Source organism: Anolis carolinensis, chromosome 3 (assembly GCF_035594765.1).
Source record: "Anolis carolinensis isolate JA03-04 chromosome 3, rAnoCar3.1.pri, whole genome shotgun sequence".
Taxonomy (NCBI): Eukaryota; Metazoa; Chordata; class Lepidosauria; order Squamata; family Dactyloidae; genus Anolis; species Anolis carolinensis.
In genome coordinates this window covers 270,711,261-270,729,137 of record NC_085843.1, presented here as the reverse complement: position 1 = coordinate 270,729,137, position 17,877 = coordinate 270,711,261, and positions in this window count along the sequence as shown.

Below are 17,877 nucleotides of genomic sequence, written 5' to 3'. Positions count from 1 at the left end.
TCAAATTTAAAAATATCTCCTGCATGAGCAAGAGCCTCCTGGGTGCCAGCCTCAGAAGCCACTTAAGAAAGGAAACGCTTCTGTTATTTGCAGCTAATGCTGCTGTGTGCGGCTGCTGTTTTCACATGAACCCAAATGGAAAGCATGCAGCATTTGTAGGCTGAGGTTTTCACCCACTGCATGCAGGTAATAATTATTGCCTTCTCCTCTTTCTGTATCCCTATGAATGAGATGTTTCTTCAAGCAATTAGACACTCTTTCTCCCTCTTTGATAATTACTAGACAACAGCATCAAAACCATGACAATTATAACAGTATTATGAGGCACGTGTCAAGATTTTCCTCATAAAAGTGAATGGGCTTAAAAAGAAAGGCTGAAAAGGAGACCTCAATGTAAAACCATCATAGGATAAAATAACCTTTAAGGATCAGAAATAGTTAAGCCTTAGCCATCATTTGGGTTATTGACTGATCCAGCCCAAACAGTTGAAATCCTTGGCTTGCCTTTCTTCCCATTAAGGCTTCACAAAGCAAGGGAGCTTTGTGAAGTATTTATCTGGAGATCTACAATCAAATCCCCATTTCAGAGAAGAAGGGGAAAACCTATGTGGGTTAGAACACTTTTGAGGGGAGCGTTTCTTTTGCAACTTGACCACAGCTTAATGAGTGTCTCGCAACGTGCTAGGCTTAGTCTTAAGAGGCCAAAACTTTCACCCCAGAACATGACAGCTAATAATAAATGTCACTAAGAGTACAGAAGTACTTTGAGTACCAATTAAAGAGTCACACACTAGTGAGCCTCTGAGCATACCTCAAATGCTTTTCTTTCACTGCTGTGTCAATGCACACAACCGCTGCACTTTGGAAACTAATGTCAGGAGGAGTGCTGTCAGGTCAGAGGATGAGGTCCAATCGGGTTGAAAGCCTGGTGCCTTTCTTAAAGCCTGAATTTGTTTTGAAATATTTTTGCATTCAAATCAATTGTTTGGTGCACTGTGGTATCTTCCAGTAACAGTGTTTGCATTAAGTAGCTGGAAAACTAAACTATGGGGCTATTGTGCAAGCTGCAGGTCACATTTGGCCCACAGATACAAATAGCAAATCTTGAGATTCTTACCAAACCCCGCAATTTTTCAGACAATCTCCTTCTTTTTCAGCCAAAAAGGAAGGAAGGAAGGAAGGAAGGAAGGAAGGAAGGAAGGAAGGAGAGAGGGAGGGAGGGGGGTAGGCTATGAGATACATACATATGCTGCTTCAAAGAGTCTCTCACACCAAAACATAAAGACCCCCCCCCCCCAATACACACACATACCAAAAGAATCTTCTGATCTTCTATACCACCCTGGACCCTCAGAGCTCCAAAGATACCGAACATTGGCTCCCCTGGTGCTCTGGTCTCTGAAGAGTACCCACCTCTGTGATAAACCATATCGTGTTGTGCAAAGTTTGCAGATTAGCCTCTGGAGCAATGAACACAGTCTCAAGTCTCCCTTTGTGCTCTTCTCCCCACATTCATGGACCTAACAAGTTGATTTCTTGTTTTACTTGAACTAAGGATAAAACTTGAGTTAAACATTTTTTTAACTGAAGATGAGAATTTGATTTTGAACCATAGTTCCTGATTCATATCACCAGGAGTTATACGAGGGTTGAATGAAAAGTAATGCCTCCACCTTCGTAACTCCTCAACAGATGACAGTACTGGTATGCAGGAGGTACCAGTAGACTCTCCTCTACAGTTCAATTTGGCAGGAAGCCTTAGCATTGAATGGTTGTGCTGTTAAAGTGTAAAGTATGGAACCCTGCACAGATGGTCAGTCAATGTGACTTAAGCAATGTGCAGTCATTGAATTCTTGACATCGGAAGGTGTCACCCCAAAGGAGATTCCTCAGAGAATGCAAGCTGTTTATGGTGATTATGTTGATGTGAGTACTGTGCATCGTTGGGCAAGTAAGTTTAAAGATGTTGAGATGGGAACATCTAACTTGCGTGACAAACTAAGAGTTGGACGTCCTGTGACAGCAACCACCGAGTTTCACAAGCAAAAGGTTGACAGATTGATTCAAGACGATTGTCGTATCACTCAGAGAAAAATTTAAATCATAATCAGCATTTCACAAGAACGTGTGGGTCACATTCTTGCTTTGCTTGGCTATTGGAAGATCTGTGCATGATGGGTACTGTGAGAAGCTAGTTGCAGAAACAGAGTGTCGACTTCTTCCGTGATGGCTTCAGAAAACTTGTTCATTGTTGGCAAAATGTATCCAATTGTCTGGTGATTTTGTGGAAAAGTGAATAGTGGTGGTTAAAGAGCACATTCTAAGGATTATTTCTGCGTTTGATTTATTAAAATATTCCCATCCAACCCCAAGTAACGAAGGTGGAGGCATTACTCTTCATTCAACCCTTGTAGATACTAGCTGGCAACCTATCACTCAATTATCATGCCATAAACTAAACTTGCAACCTCATAATTGTTTTATATTCACATTTACAACCATGGCAGCATTGCCACAATTGTAAATGCCCCTAAAGCTCACCTTAAAGGCTAAGCAGCCATACCATAGAATCAGGGAATCAGAGAATTGGAAGAAATCACAAGGGCCATTCAGGTCAACTCCCTGCCATGCAGGAATACAAAATACAGAATCATAGGTGGAAATGAGTTGTTGTTGTTGTTGTTATTATTATTATTATTATTATTATTATTATTATTATTATTATTATTATTATTATTTATTCCCACTTTTCTCCCATGAGTTCTTCAGCACTGGCGAGTGGAGCACAGAAAGGTGATGCACCCAGCCATAATGCAGCGAGGGGTTGCAACAGAAAACATGAGATTGGACTATATTGTTCTTGTGGTCTCTTCCAACTCTATGATTCTATAATGGGGGGGGGGGGGCTGACTTCTGCTCATGGCAATGCAGCTTGATAGTAGGAGAGGGCTGAACATTTCATTTTTTTTGTCATCCCACTTCCTAGAACCACAGCATTGCTTTTAAGGTGGTTTTTAGAGGGTCAGACTGAGAGATGGAGATGGAGCATACCAAGACATCGTACTTGCATGTCTTATGCAGGTTCTTGGCCACTGAAACAAACTGCTGGTTAAATTCTCTTCACAGTCACATGGGAAAAGGAAAAAGACCCTTTGCTCAGGATTACTATGAATTACTACACCATCTAGTACTAAATTCTAGGTTGGGTATAACAATGTAGGACTAAATCTTGGTCTAATGTTATGCATGAAATAGCCAATAGAGTTTGGCCACTGACCACCTTCATTCCTATCCTCTTGCCTATTACAAAAACCCCATATCCTTGTCTATATATGAACTTGGCACCCAAAGCATGAGCAGTTAATGGCCATTATATCACCTGCAACAAATTGTAATTAAATATATTCTGTTCCATTAACTCCCACCCCTACTTTTCATCTCCGACCACCGCCACTGAATAATCAGTTTGCACTAAGGAGAATAATAGTCACAAAATTTCTTGTTTTTGATGAGCAAAGCTGCCTTGACACATCAAGACAGCCTGCCAAGAAACCAGCAGCCTTCTCAAGAGTTCTTGCTTCCAGTGTGAATGTGAGACAAGAAGAGCTTTGCTTTTCTATGAGGTTTCCATATCTGATGCAAAAAGATGTCTCTCTTCAAAGTGACTGACTACCACACAAAAGTACTGACTCACCACGAAGCTTTAGAACGGAGCCATGACAATTAAAATGGCATGAAGCCGCAGTGCCAATCACCAGGCGCTTAAAAACACTTCAGGCACTTTTGCTAAAAATGAGCAATGGCACCTAGGACATTTAAAAAAAAAACATTTGATAACAGGAGGAGTATTCAACCCAGAGCAAAGTGATAAACAATATTTTATTTCTTTTTAAAATAACCCATAAATTGGACTGGTGTATTTCCAGGGGGAGAGAATGCTACTCAGATGGGGCTACCACTGAAAAGACATTTCTCCACTGTGCCTGTTAGTTTGATATATTAATTAGCCAGAAAGGGAGAAAAAGTTTGTGGCTGATGGTAGTGTTTGAACAGGGAGAGAGAGGAATCTAAACTAAACCAAAATAATTTGTTATTATTTTGGCCTTTGAAGCACAGTTCCGATCTCACATCTGTAAGCTAAGAGACATATATAGGTCTACCAGTGCCTATATTACATAGTTTGACTGTGCTGAAATTATACCCATAAAATTCCCCTAATTTTGTGGACTGGAAAAAAAGGAACAGGCCTTAAAATCTGACAACCCATTGCAATATGTTTACTGAATAAGCTTGTCATCTCTCAGGGCCTGTTTTGTCTTCTTCAGTCTACAAGATGAAGAGAAGGAATCTCAAGAGAAGAACACTGCCTAAAAAATGTACATATGCCTGCATCTGTGTTATGTATGTGCATGTATACACACACACACACACACACACACACACATATCCTTTAATAGGTGTCATGATAATTATTTGAAGGCTAAATAAATGCATGTAGGTTGAAGAATGAATGTTATAATAATAATTTAATCTAGGTTATAAAAATTCCAACTTAAATTTAAATTTTATGTAACGTTAGCTCCAGCTTCTGACAACCTAGCAGTTCGAAAACATGCCAATGTGGGTAGATCAATAGGTACCGCTCTGGCGGGAAGGTAATGGCGCTCCATGCAGTCATGCCAGCCACATGACCTTGGAGGTGTCTACGGACAACACCGGCTCTTCGGCTTAGAAATGGAGATGAGCACCAACCTCCAGAGTCAGACATGACTATACTTAACGTCAGGGGAAATCTTTACCTTACTATTCAGAATGTTATCCCTGCACAGCAATGTCTTGCTCATGCTATTAAAGCACATAGTTGCAAACCTCACTTTTAAACAATCCCAACATTACAATTAAACTTTTATACATATATGTGAATTCCTTATTTGTTAGACTGAATGTTTTTGTTTGTTTGTTATTGCTTTTTTTCAGAATTTAAATAGCATACTCTTTAAACCAAACTGTGGTTGATTCTTAAGGCACCATCTTAATGGTATCACCAAATACTGTGTTTTTTAACATCATCCTTGTTAACATCTCTAGAACCCACTCTCTTTGAAATCATAAGACATCATCCAAAAGTCTGGTTTTATTGCTGAAATCTCAGGGCTTGGCATAGTCCTAACCTGACAGCACTAAAATTACATATAATAATGATCTCACTTGCACAATTATTAAAAAGAATGCAGCAAAATAGATGTATGTAAGGGGGAGAGGTGGATAGTTGCCTATGCTCTTCTGTACAGGGGAGGTGATGAGACTGAAGGGTCCTATAGTCCAAATTCAACAAACTTTCTTGTTAATCTCAGCTCCAATATTCATTCATGTTAGAATGAAGAGACCCAACACACGTAGCACCCATCCATAAGAACTTTTGGTGACTGCTCTGAAATAGATGAACCACCTCCCATAAAAAGCTATTTGACCCCCTTCTCTGATCTTCTTCTGCCAAAAGGCAAAGAACCTGCATGCATTCATTGAAGTGGTTCATTTCTTGTTCTTAATCATGAAAAATATTCTAAGGAGAACTACTGGAACAAAAAGGTAAGAATCCTAAGTATTATACTCAGTTGTGCAGTGGAAGTAGGGCTGCCAGGGTCAAAACACCATGATTGTTTGAACATCAGGGGCAATGCCAACATCTGCCACACCCTTCAATCTTTGCTAAACTGCAGGAATTGCAGTTTTCTGGAGAAAAAATGTGTCTACCTAATGTTGGGAAAGGACACTCTTGTTAAACTGAATATTGTGTGTACACAGAGAGTGATTTATAGATCTGGATCAACATCACCGCTTCAGTTTTGACCAGTCAGTGCCTACATAGTAGCAAGTGGCATCCTTGTCATCCTACTTTGGGTTTTACTGCAACAGTTAAAGGAATGATCCAAGGTGCTGAGCACTATGAAAATGAAATATGGACTTTGCTGATCTTTCTTTAAATTTGGACTAAAATGTGTAGCAGATATGCTTTCATAAAAAACCACCAATTGTCACTGCTATGCCTATGCTGAATCCTGCAATATATAAAGCCTCTGGTAGATGCCTCTAGTCTTAGATTTTCTTTGAAGGCATGGAAATGGGAACTGTTGTGATGGGCATCTGCACTTCACAATTTGCCATAACAACATGGCTTATTATTTCACACTTGTCAGAGATATAGGCATTGAGGCAGATATCCTCACTTGAACCTGAGTGGAGTTCGGTGACTACACAAGAACTGGATTTTAATAAGTAAATAAATCTCGTAACTTAGATTCACAGTCTGGGGATGCAGAGCCTTCAGCATGAAGGAAGGTAGAAAGGCATCTTATGTGTACTATTGTGCATGCATAAGGATGTTCAACAGCTGGCATTGCGGAAAAGCAGATGGGAACAATACACAACCGAGGAGGAAGAATTTCCCTGCACTAAACAACATGTTTGTTTTCAGGGTATTTTTATTTATTTATTTATTTTCCCCCTCCCTTTGTTCACTTGCTGTTGATCAAAAGATGTCACAGTCCTTCACTGGCAGGAAGAAGTATTCATGTTAGCCACATCAGGTGTGTTTGCCTGGATACATGCCAGTGTAAAGTAGAAGATTATTGCAATGAGATCATGGGTGGAAAACTCCCATTCTCAGGATAAAAAGCCAGACTAAAGAAGCCTTCTTCAAACTGCTGCTCATCAGAGTTGAGTGCTACATTCCACCCATGCAATTCTACATCCCTCCCATCTAAAAAAAAGGCATCTTTCAAGCACTTCTTTGGCCATTTTCTTGCCAGAAGGGAATGAAGTTGGGGAATTCACCTCGAAAAATATTTGAGAGTCACTGTTACTCCAAAATAAGACATCCAGGCTGTTGTTGTACTGTGTCCTTTACAAACCATACATCATCTGTCCTGAAGCAACTGATGTCCCACTTGCTTCTGAACTCAGCTTTTATGGAATAAAACTTTAAACATCTTGCTTGGGGCTAGGATATGTGAAAGACTATTTCCACCAAGACAAGCCTGCCTAGAATCTGATACCTCCTCAATAGAGGCTATGTATCATATTCCCAACACCCAAAGACACAAGTCGGGGCTTTCTCATCCACTGCAGAACTTCTGTCATCAGTTACAGAATTTTCCGAGAGACAATTGAAATTGTTTTACCCCACCAGGCCATTATCTTTTCAATTTTTAAAGTCTGTTTTGAAAGAATGCTTCATTCCTCTGTGTATATACAGTAAGATCCCCATAATTGTTGAACCCATATGCACAGTTTCATTTACCTATACTGGGGGGGGGGGGGGGAGGTTCCATAGGAATTTACTAGGTTCTCCAGGTGATTCTATGATATACTTCCCCCAAAAGTTACAGTAGAGTTGTGTTGGAAGACCTAGACAATTCCTAGATGATACCTGTTGTGACTCAGCAGCAGTGCCAGAGTGAAGATGAGGAAGGGGATTTTGGGTTACAGATGCAGGAGTCAGAGGATGGGATGCAAGATGAATTCCAGGATGATGTCATGGGGATGAGGAATCATGGAGTTACACAGGCTGGTTCAGAAGTGCAAGAAACGCAGCCTGTGGATGAACTCCTGAATCAGCCTGTCACAGATGAAAACCAGGGAGACATTCCCATGGGAAATAATGAGCTTGATTTGTCTCAGGCTCCTATTCAGGTGCAAGATAATGAACTGTTTGACCTTGACAGAGCTCCATTGCTATCTTGGGCAGATCGTTTGCAATGGAAAGGAATGCCTTGGCGTAGCCTGGGATTAGCTGGAAAACAAGAGGCCTCTGAAGGGAAGAGAAATGCCTTTTTGGGTTGCTTTTAAAACGGTGTGTTGGGAGACAAATCTCTGTCAAAGCAAATTCATGCTTCATCAGAGTGGATGGTTTCTCTCTTCAAGCTTTGGAAGTTCTCCTGCTTGTGAATCCTAGTAACCTGTGGACTATTGTATCTTTGGGAATAGACTCTTGTTTTTGCCTATGGACCATTGGATTTATTGACTCTATTTTACAACTACTTTGGGAACTATATTTTTGCCTGCTTTGCTATATATATATATATATATATATATATACACATACAGTAGAGTCTCACTTATCCAACACTCGCTTATCCAACGTTCTGGATTATCCAACGCATTTTTGTAGTCAATGTTTTCAATATATTGTGAGATTTTGGTGCTAAATTCATAAATACAGTAATTACTACATAGCATTACTGCATATTGAACTACTTTTTCTGCCAAATTTGTTGTCTAACATGATGTTTTGGTGCTTCATTTGTAAAATCATAACCTAATTTGATGTTTAATAGGCTTTTCCTTAATGCCGCCTTATTATCCAACATATTCGCTTATCCAACATTCTGCCGGCCCGTTTATGTTGGATAAGTGAGACTCTACTGTATGTGTGTATGTATGTGTGTGTGTGTATGTATATGTATCTATGTGTGTGTGTGTGTGTGTGTGTGTGTGTGTGTATATATATATATATATATATATATATATATATATATATATATATATATATATTGCTTTTGCTCAATAAAACTACAAAAGATTATTTTCTGTGTGTGGCTTGGTGTCAAAAGCAAGGTGAACTATTCTGAGGTGTGACAATACATCTCTAGAGATGTTTAGGACTTCCAATGGAAGAGGCCATTTAGTAACCTCCATGTATGGAAAGTAGAGTCAAGAAAAACTTGCCCCAAGAGGAAGCTGGGAGGGAGCTGAGTCTTTTCCCAGAAGGCAAAATTGGATCACTCAGTCTCCTATATAGTTGAATTTCCTTGGGAGTTATCAGTCAGAAGTGTACTAACTGATTAAATGCTAAGAAATATTAAAACAGCAATTGTTTTTGGATCCTGCAAGGAATAAACGAAGATATCTGCAATTTACTCTATGCACGCCTACTTGAAACTAAACTATGCTGAACACAGACAGGGCACTTTGAAGTACTTGCAAGAGTCTCCATATGAAATTATGTTAGAATAATGGATCGGAAAAAAATAGTGCCCGATACCTACAAGTTGGCTATAATAGTAATAATAGGCTGCCTACCAATCTTGGCTCTTTCCACTATCTTATATATTATATTTATTTTGACAAATTATTCTTCAGCAAAAGCTCCAAGAATGGCTTACCAACCACCTTAAAAACCAAGTCTCTAAGGGCATTTGATGATGCATTACTTCCTATATCCTGTGAGGAAGCACAACTAGGCCACAAATATCTATAGATTTACCCTACAATTTATGTTTTCCTTTTGAATTTACATTTGATCCTGCGTAAGGCCATTCTGCTTTAATGATTGATGCTTCTGAAGCAATTTCATCTTTTTGAAGCTCTGTACCTCTTTTGAACCATCTATATTTTACAGCTTGATTTTTCCTTATTCATTTCTTGGTTTGTTTCTGTTTTTAACCCCCCTTTTAAAAAAACCTTGGAAATGTTAATGAAATATCACATTCCACACGCATTACCTGCTGTTACCAAGGCAGTATTGTTTTGAAATTTGTAGAGGTGGAATTGCTTTCATTTTATCTCAAGTGCTCTATTTTGATCTTGGATCTGCACCTGCTTAGCAACAAAAAGACATGTGTTTGCAGGACTCGCTCCAGCCCCTGAACAAACCCAACACTGATTTGCAATAGGACAGTCTTAAAGATCATTTGGACACATTTGAGCATACTTTACACATTGATCCAGCGCTTTGCAATGTGATGTGATGTCAGCAGTATTTTATAGAGAAAGGAGTACAGTAGAGTCTCACTTATCCAACACTCGCTTATCCAACGTTCTGGATTATCCAACACATTTTTGTAGTCAATGTTTTCAATACACCGTGATATTTTGGTGCTAAATTTGTAAATACAGTAATTACTACATAGCATTACTGCATATTGAACTACTTTTTCTGCCAAATTTGTTGTCTAACATGATGCTTTGGTGCTTCATTTGTAAAATCATAACCTAATTTGATGTTTAATAGGCTTTTCCTTAATGCCTCCTTATTATCCAACGTATTCGCTTATCCAACGTTCTGCTGGCCCGTTTATGTTGGATAAGTGGGACTCTACTGTACCTTATATACTGTATTAATCTGAAGCTTTGGTCAGCCAAAGAGTTCATCTCATCTCTCTTCTCAACTTCAAATTCAGATGTTGCCAACATCTTTGGTTATGAACTGGAATAATTGGGAGGTGCGAATTTCATTGCATGACACCATTGTGGAGAGTGACACCAAAATTACTGTCTATCATATTTTTTTTGTGCAGTATACCAGCAGGGATGTATTGTTCCTTTATTGAAAAATATCCCTGCAGCCAATTATAACGACAGAACCATGTTTTGTAAGCTTGGTTTACATGTACTATATCAATACACCTACTGTACATTTTGAACTTTCTGATTATTACTCAATTAGAATGAAGCTTGAACTCACACGATTTCATTTGCACCCATTAGAAGTTTGCACTGTTGTTTTCGAGCTGGTCATTGACCGTAATAAAAGTTTACTTACTGTTGTTTTCATTGCTACTGTTTTTTTAAAAATATATATGCTTATTTTGTTACTATATTTGGGGATTAGGATTTATGGGTCATATTAGTATAAAGACATTAATAAGGATCCTCTATGGTCTGGTATGGGAGGAGGTCCATGGAGATGACACCAGTGGGTGATATCAACCCTCATGATACCACTGATGCTCTACCTTGCAGACCTAACAGCTCAACTCTAGATAGGACTAGAAATTGGATTTAGGCCACCAATTTCTTCTGGGGTTCTCCAGAATATTCATATGTCATAACAAGAGAAGTTTTGAGAACTGGGAGTGGAAGTGTATTGGAAATCAGACTGTGAATGAATGGAGTCCATAGGCTGGTGATTCTTCTCTGATCCAGAGATGGGAGAATGACATTAAAGGGCTGACAGAAAGGCCATCATGGGGACTGAAGAAGAAATACATTATCCACTACTATTCTTTTGTCAGAACTTGACAGAACATTATGGCGCATCCATTTTTTAAAGAACGATCTGTGCTTTTTTGTAATTTAACATCATCACAGGCTTTGCAAAAATCAGCAGAAGCTGATTTTCTTCTGAAATTCTTTGGTGCTCCGTTATCCAATATACGCTTGCTATATGATCCTTCCTGACTCATGATGAAACAATCCAATAAAAATGTATTATTTACAAATTTGCAGAATAGAACATAGCATTTACAGAGCAGAGGAAAATCTTGAAACATGTGTTTGCTAGTTCATGGTCCTGTCTTTAACAAGCAGCCTGACAAATAACCATTTTCATCACAATAATCAAATTAATGTCTAATGAGTAAGGTTTCGCCCTATCTGTAATGCTTCTCAAGAAAAGAAAAGAGATTCCACCTAAAGTGTTGGACTTAAGCATTATTCAGCAGTTGACTGGTTGTATCAGGTGAAGCAATGCTTCTTCTTATGAGACTTTTGCATAGAGATTGGGTGGTCATCTCTCAGGAGAATGTGTTGTCGAAAGGTTTCATGGATGGAATCCCTGGGTGGCTGTGAGTTTTTCGGGCTGTATGGCCATGTTCCAGAAGCATTCTTTCCTGACATTTCACCCACATCTGTGGCAGACATCCTCAGAGGTTGTGAGTCTACATAGGGACCACCAAGCGCTGCGCCCAAACATGAATCAAGGAACATGAAAGGCACTGCAGACTAACTCAACCAGAGAAGTCAGCCATAGCAGAGCACTTAATGAACCAACCTGGACACAGGATATTATTTGAGAACAAAGAAATACTGGACCACTTTGACAACCACCATGTCAGACTGCACAGAGAAGCCGTTGAAAGCCAAAAGCATGTGAACAATTTCAACAGAAAGGAGGAAACCATAAATATGAACAAAATATGGCTACCAGTATTTTAAAACTCTAAAATCAGGACAGAAAATAAAGTACAACACTCTGAAAATAGGGGAATTCCAGACATGGACCAATCAGGGCCAGCTAAGAATTCCCCCAGGCAGGAATCAGCCTTGAACCTGCAAGGCCATTAAATGCTAATCAGGTCATTAATCGCAACATTCACATTTCCTCCAGCAGACTAGAGTTCTTTCTCCCATCCTGGACCTTCCACAGATATATAAACCTCACCAGCCTAGTTTCCAATATACCTCACAACCTCTGAGAATGCCTGCCACAGATGTGGGCAAAACATCAAGGAAAGAATGCTTCTAGAACGTGGCCATACAGCCTGAAAAACTCACAGCATCTCAGGAGAATGTTTCAGCATGGAAGGGGTTGGACTAGATTGCTTTTGTGGTCCCTTCCAACCCTGTATGATTGTATTATTCTGTGATTCTATGAAAAGAGAACCAGCACTTTTTCCATGTACAAATGTGTGAAAGTGGCTTCATACTAGCTTGCCTTGTAGGGAAAATATTTTTCTACATATTCCTTTTGGAATAAAATCCATTAAGGAGTGGAGCCACAAAGAGACCACGGAGCATCTGAGAGTAACTGACCTGTGGAATGGATATGTTTGATTCCTGGGCTGTCCCAGAATGAGCCATTTTGGGACCACCCTGGAAGATTTATTCCACAGCAGCATTGCCACAGCAGGAAGCTAGCCGGTACAGTTCTGCAAAGCCTGCCAATACCCCATTTCCCGTGACTTCCTGGCTGTGGCATTTGCTGCAGTTGGCCAGTGGCCAGTTAGCCTCTCTGGAGCAGTCACTTTGAGCACCTTCTGGCAAGAATACAACAAACAGACAAACAAGCAGATCATTAAAAAGGAGGGAAAATACTGGTTGGAATTATGAAATGGGGACAGCATTGTTGTTATTGCATGAATTCTAGCCAACAATGGCAAGAAAGAGTGGAAAAGAGGTGATATTTCCTGCACATTATATTTATATGGGCTCAAAGCTTATATGCACAAAGTTAATATGTAGTACAGAATTTCAGTAGCCAGCATGATGTCATTTGGGCACTGGACCACAACTCTGGAGACCAGGTTCTGTTCCCTGATTGGCAATGAAACCCACCAGGTGATCTTAGATATGTTACCCTTTCTCAGCCTCAAAAGAAGGCTGAACAAATCTTGCCACAAAAACCCTGTGATAGGGTCACTTTAGGTTCTCCATAAGTTGGAAATGACTTCAAGGTACACGGCTACAACAACAGAATTTGAACAGTGGAGTATCACAGCAGTGTTTACCTGTGCACTGTGTTTTTCGAAATATGGCTTTTGTCTTTAGCTTTTTGAAGAAAAAAAACTTTATCAAAAATGGATGGATAGGAGAACAGTATGTTTTGTACTACTGACCTGTAACTTACAACATTCATATTTTAAAGAATACAGAAGTTTTGTCGAAGGCTTTCATGGCTGGAAACACTGGGTTTCTGGGCTGTTTGGCTATGTTCCAGAAGCATTCTCTCCTGATGTTTCACCCACATCTATGGCAGGCATCAGCAGAGGCTGAGGGGTCTGTTGGAAACTAAACCACACTTACTTCATTTCCAGCAGACCCCTCAACCTTTGAGGATGCCTGCCATAGATTTTGATGAAATGACAGGAGAGAATGCTTCTGGAACATGGCCATACAGCCCGAAAAATTACAACAACCCAATACAAAAGTTCTGTATTGTTATTTGAGAAAAATAAAACAAAACAAAAGTTACTTAAATGTAATCATAATGAGAATCAGCTACTTATTTGCACTTTGGAGCAATAATGGTAATTAATTTTATTTAACTAATTTTGATTTAATTTTTAACTATTTTCTATTTAATTGCTTTTTAACAAGAACTTTCCAAATCATGAACCAACTAAAGACATAGGGCAATGATAGACTTTGTATCTGCTCAGAAGTATTTCCTGGCCAGTTACTCATCCAAGAGGGCAGTCACAAGATCCAGTCATAACTATATAACTGCCAAATTTCCATTCTTTGAACTCCTGTGATTTTCAGTTTAGAGAGAGACATTTGGAACTCTTGGCCAGAGATCACTAGTGCTTCAGCAACCAACAAGTACCAGGATTTTATATGGCAATTAAAATGGATTATATTGTGCTATAATTATATAGTGTGAATGGGTGAAAGTTTGTCATGGCTGTTCCATATGTGATGACAGAAATGGATTTACAGTTCAGTAAAATACAACAAAATACAAAATTCGCAAACAGCAATACCAACTCCAAAGCAAGCTTTCAAAGATTCACTGGTTTCTTCATCAGGCAAAGATTTAAAAAATCATACAGGAGATTAATAGTGACCATGTTTGAATCACAACCCAACATTCTGTCTGAGATGTTGTTGGTTAAATTAGTAGTAGTAGCAGTAATTTTACTTCTTACCCACCTCTCCTTTTGGCTTGAGGTTGATTACAGCATAATAAAAACACATAAGCATTATAAAAATACCACAAATATACATATTAAAATGTATTTCTATAAAATACATAAAACAGAGATTAAACAAAAGACACAAGTTTTAAAATTCATGCTTAAAACTAGATGAGTAGTATCAAGGAATTTCAATGTAGGCAAAAGCCACTTACCTTGTTGGCCTTGTGAGGACTGGGAACAAATAGTAATAAAAGAGAAGTAATAACATTCAACTCCATTAGTACAGAAAAAATAACTTCTCTTGAGATCCAGTTGTTACTGTCCTATTTGAAACTAACTATTCCTTTCTTGGGTAGAGAAAATTGTTTTTCTTAAAACATCTCTGGGAAAACTTTTGACATGTTGTATAATAAAACAATTGAATAAAAAGTGTTGTGCACAAAACAGAGATGACATTCTTTGTGGCATTCAGTTTGCCAAATTCATCTATCCATCTAACTGGATATTGGCAAAATTCTTGTTCTTATCCTTATTATTTCCCATACATCTACTGCATACATTTTGGAGGCAATCTTCTTAAAAGGGGGATTTAAAGCAACCCAATTTAAAACAAGACAATCCAGGTTTCTGTGTGTGATAAGAACCATAACATTTGCTATAGGGTCCCCCAAAAGTTGGGGGGTTTTTTTGGTTTTTTTGAGGCCGGATCTGGCTGTCTTGCCCAGGCTGCGCCATGGCGGCTATTCACTGGAGTTTTGACCTGCCCCGTCTCCAGCCTGGGCCGATTCACCTCTTCTGAGGCAACCTGGCGGCCCCCGGCTCCCCACGGGCCCCCATATTGATGCCAGACTTAGCCCAGACACCCGATTGGCATAGCCCGCCGCAACCCACAACTCCTAGCTCGCGCCATCCGCCGCCCTCAGCTTCCTCGCAGCTGGATTACAGGCGCGCACCACCGCACCCATTTTTTTGTTGTTGTTGTTGAAGGAGCCCAAAGACTCACACCACTCCTGCTGCCACCAGGAGTGCCTCCCACCCGCAGCAGCAGAAGAGTGACGGCTCTTGCCTTGTGGGCATCACTCGCTGCAAGCCGAATGGGTGCAAGTTGTACAGCTGCAGTATGGCACCTCCCTTGCATTGGGTTCAAACGTTGCTGTTGGCTACTAGGCTTGCTCAAATAATTCGATTTTCCCGTTACCCGTTATTAATTCGTTATTTTCGTTTGTTTTGAAGCAATATAGAACCTTGGTTGTCCACACGTCAGGATATCGCGGTTTCGAATCGCGAGAGGCCGTTTTTTCTTATTTCTTCGTTTTTTTCGTTAGGAAAAAAAAGCTTTTGCAAATCACCCAAACTCCTTTCCTTTTGCCCCTCAGCCAATGGGAGGCTCAGCCAATGGGAGGGGGCGAGGGGGAAGGAGGCCGAGGAGGAGGAGGAAGACGGAGGGGGGAAATGGCCGCCGCCGCCGCCGCCTCGCCTCAGCTCAGTGCATTAATTAATTGGGCCTTAATGAGCCCCCTTCCAAGCCAAACCCACCAGAGAAACACCCTCAATGCAAACCTTGCAACGTCCTTCTCTCCTTCTTGGACACAAAGGCAAAGGGAGGAGGCACTTCGGGTTCCCAAGCGACCTGAAAAGAGCCATAGAGAAAGGGAGAGCCAGTGCGCATGCTCCACCCTCCAAGGCACACAAGGGGGGAGTTCGCATGGGAGCCGGAAGTGTTGGGGCCTCCGTCCCTCCCTTGCTTTTCCTCTTTGGTCTCCCTATCTTGAACACAGAACACGCATGAAAAAAAACACACCATAATTTCACAATATATAGTTTAAATAACAAAAGGAAGAGGAAGGAAGAGGCCCGGGATGCGAGGGGGTGTGGGCCAGGCCCGTCCTCGGCTGCTCCCAGGGGCCCAGATTCGCACCCTCCCTCCCCCCAATACAGGTCTCCAGTCCATACCACGCTACATGAACTTGAATGGATACTGTGGTTGTGTTGTCGAAAGCTTTCATGGCCGGGATCACACTGTTGTGGTATGTATTCCGGGCTCTATGGCCATGTGCCAGAAGCATTCTCTCCTGACGTTTCACCCACATCTGTGGCAGACATAGAGGTTTTGACGTCTGTGCGAAGCTAGGCAAGTGGGGTTTATATATCTGTGGAAGGTCCAGGGTGGGAGAAAGAACTCTTGTCTGTGGGAGGCAAGTGTGAATGTTGCAATTGGTCACCTTGATTAGCATTGAATAGCCTTGCAGCTTCAAAGCCTGGCTGCTTCCTACCTGGGGGAATCCTTTGTTGGGAGGTATTAGCTGGCCCTGATTGTTTCCTGTCTGGAATTCCCATTTTCTGGGTGTTTCTGGGAAGGTAATGGCACTCCATGTAGTCATGCCGGCCACATGACCTTGGAGGTGTCTATGGACAACACTGGCTCTTGGGCTTAGAAATGGAGATGAGCACCAACCCCCAGAGTCAGACATGACTGAACTTAACGTCAAGGGATACCTTTACCTTTACCTACACACACACACACACACACACACACACACACACACACACACACACACACACAAGCAGGGACTATATATACACACAATATATATCACACACACACCAATTTAACAAAGTTTCAGCCACAAAAACAAAGTTTCTGAAGTAGAACAATGACTTTCACAGTAAAGACAACCCAATTTAACAGGAAATAAGACTTTCAAACCAGGAACAGATTTCTGCAATTATTAAAAAATGGTTTATTATAAAAGCTATGAAAATTTGCCAAAAATCAGAGGATAAGGGGAACGTTCCACATTTTGGTGAGCTATCAGTGTTAAATGTGTTCTACCACTGTACCAAGTTTGAAGAAGATCACTCAAAAAATGAGGGCGGGAGAGCCCCCTAAGTCCCCCCCCCTTCGGGCTGTTTTTGGGCCACCGCGCATGCGCGTCCGCCATTAACGAATTAATTTCGAAAATAACGAATTTTCGTTAATTTCGAAAAATTTTGGGGGCCAAATTCGTTATTAGCAACAAAAACGAAAAACTGCCCCCTCTAGTTTTGAAACGAGTTTAGAATCAAATTTTTCATGGATCGATCAAGCCTATTGGCTACCATGCCTTTCCTTTCGTATTGCTTTTGTTCTAGTTCTTATGCCCCAGGAGCAAGGATTGGAAAAGTGCAGCCTTTGAAGCCCATTTCATTCCTTTTCCCATTGTCAGACCCTAAAGCTTCCCAGAAGACCCTCACCAACCTCTCCCAAATTGTTTTGTCTGGTTTTTTTTGTTTTAAAATTGCCCAGCCCATTACAAAAAAGTCCCCTTGCCTGCATCACCCCAAACTCAGAAAAATGGGGAAATTTTAAATTAGTCATTTTCAGCCTTAAATCCATCCATCCTGGGAGCAATGCGGTGAAATTTCTAGGGTTGTCCCAGTCACCCATGCCTGTCCTAAAGCATCACAGGCCTGTTTCTGAATGACCAGCAAAAGCTTATGGGAAAATCTACAAGCAGGATCTGAAGCAAGATACATA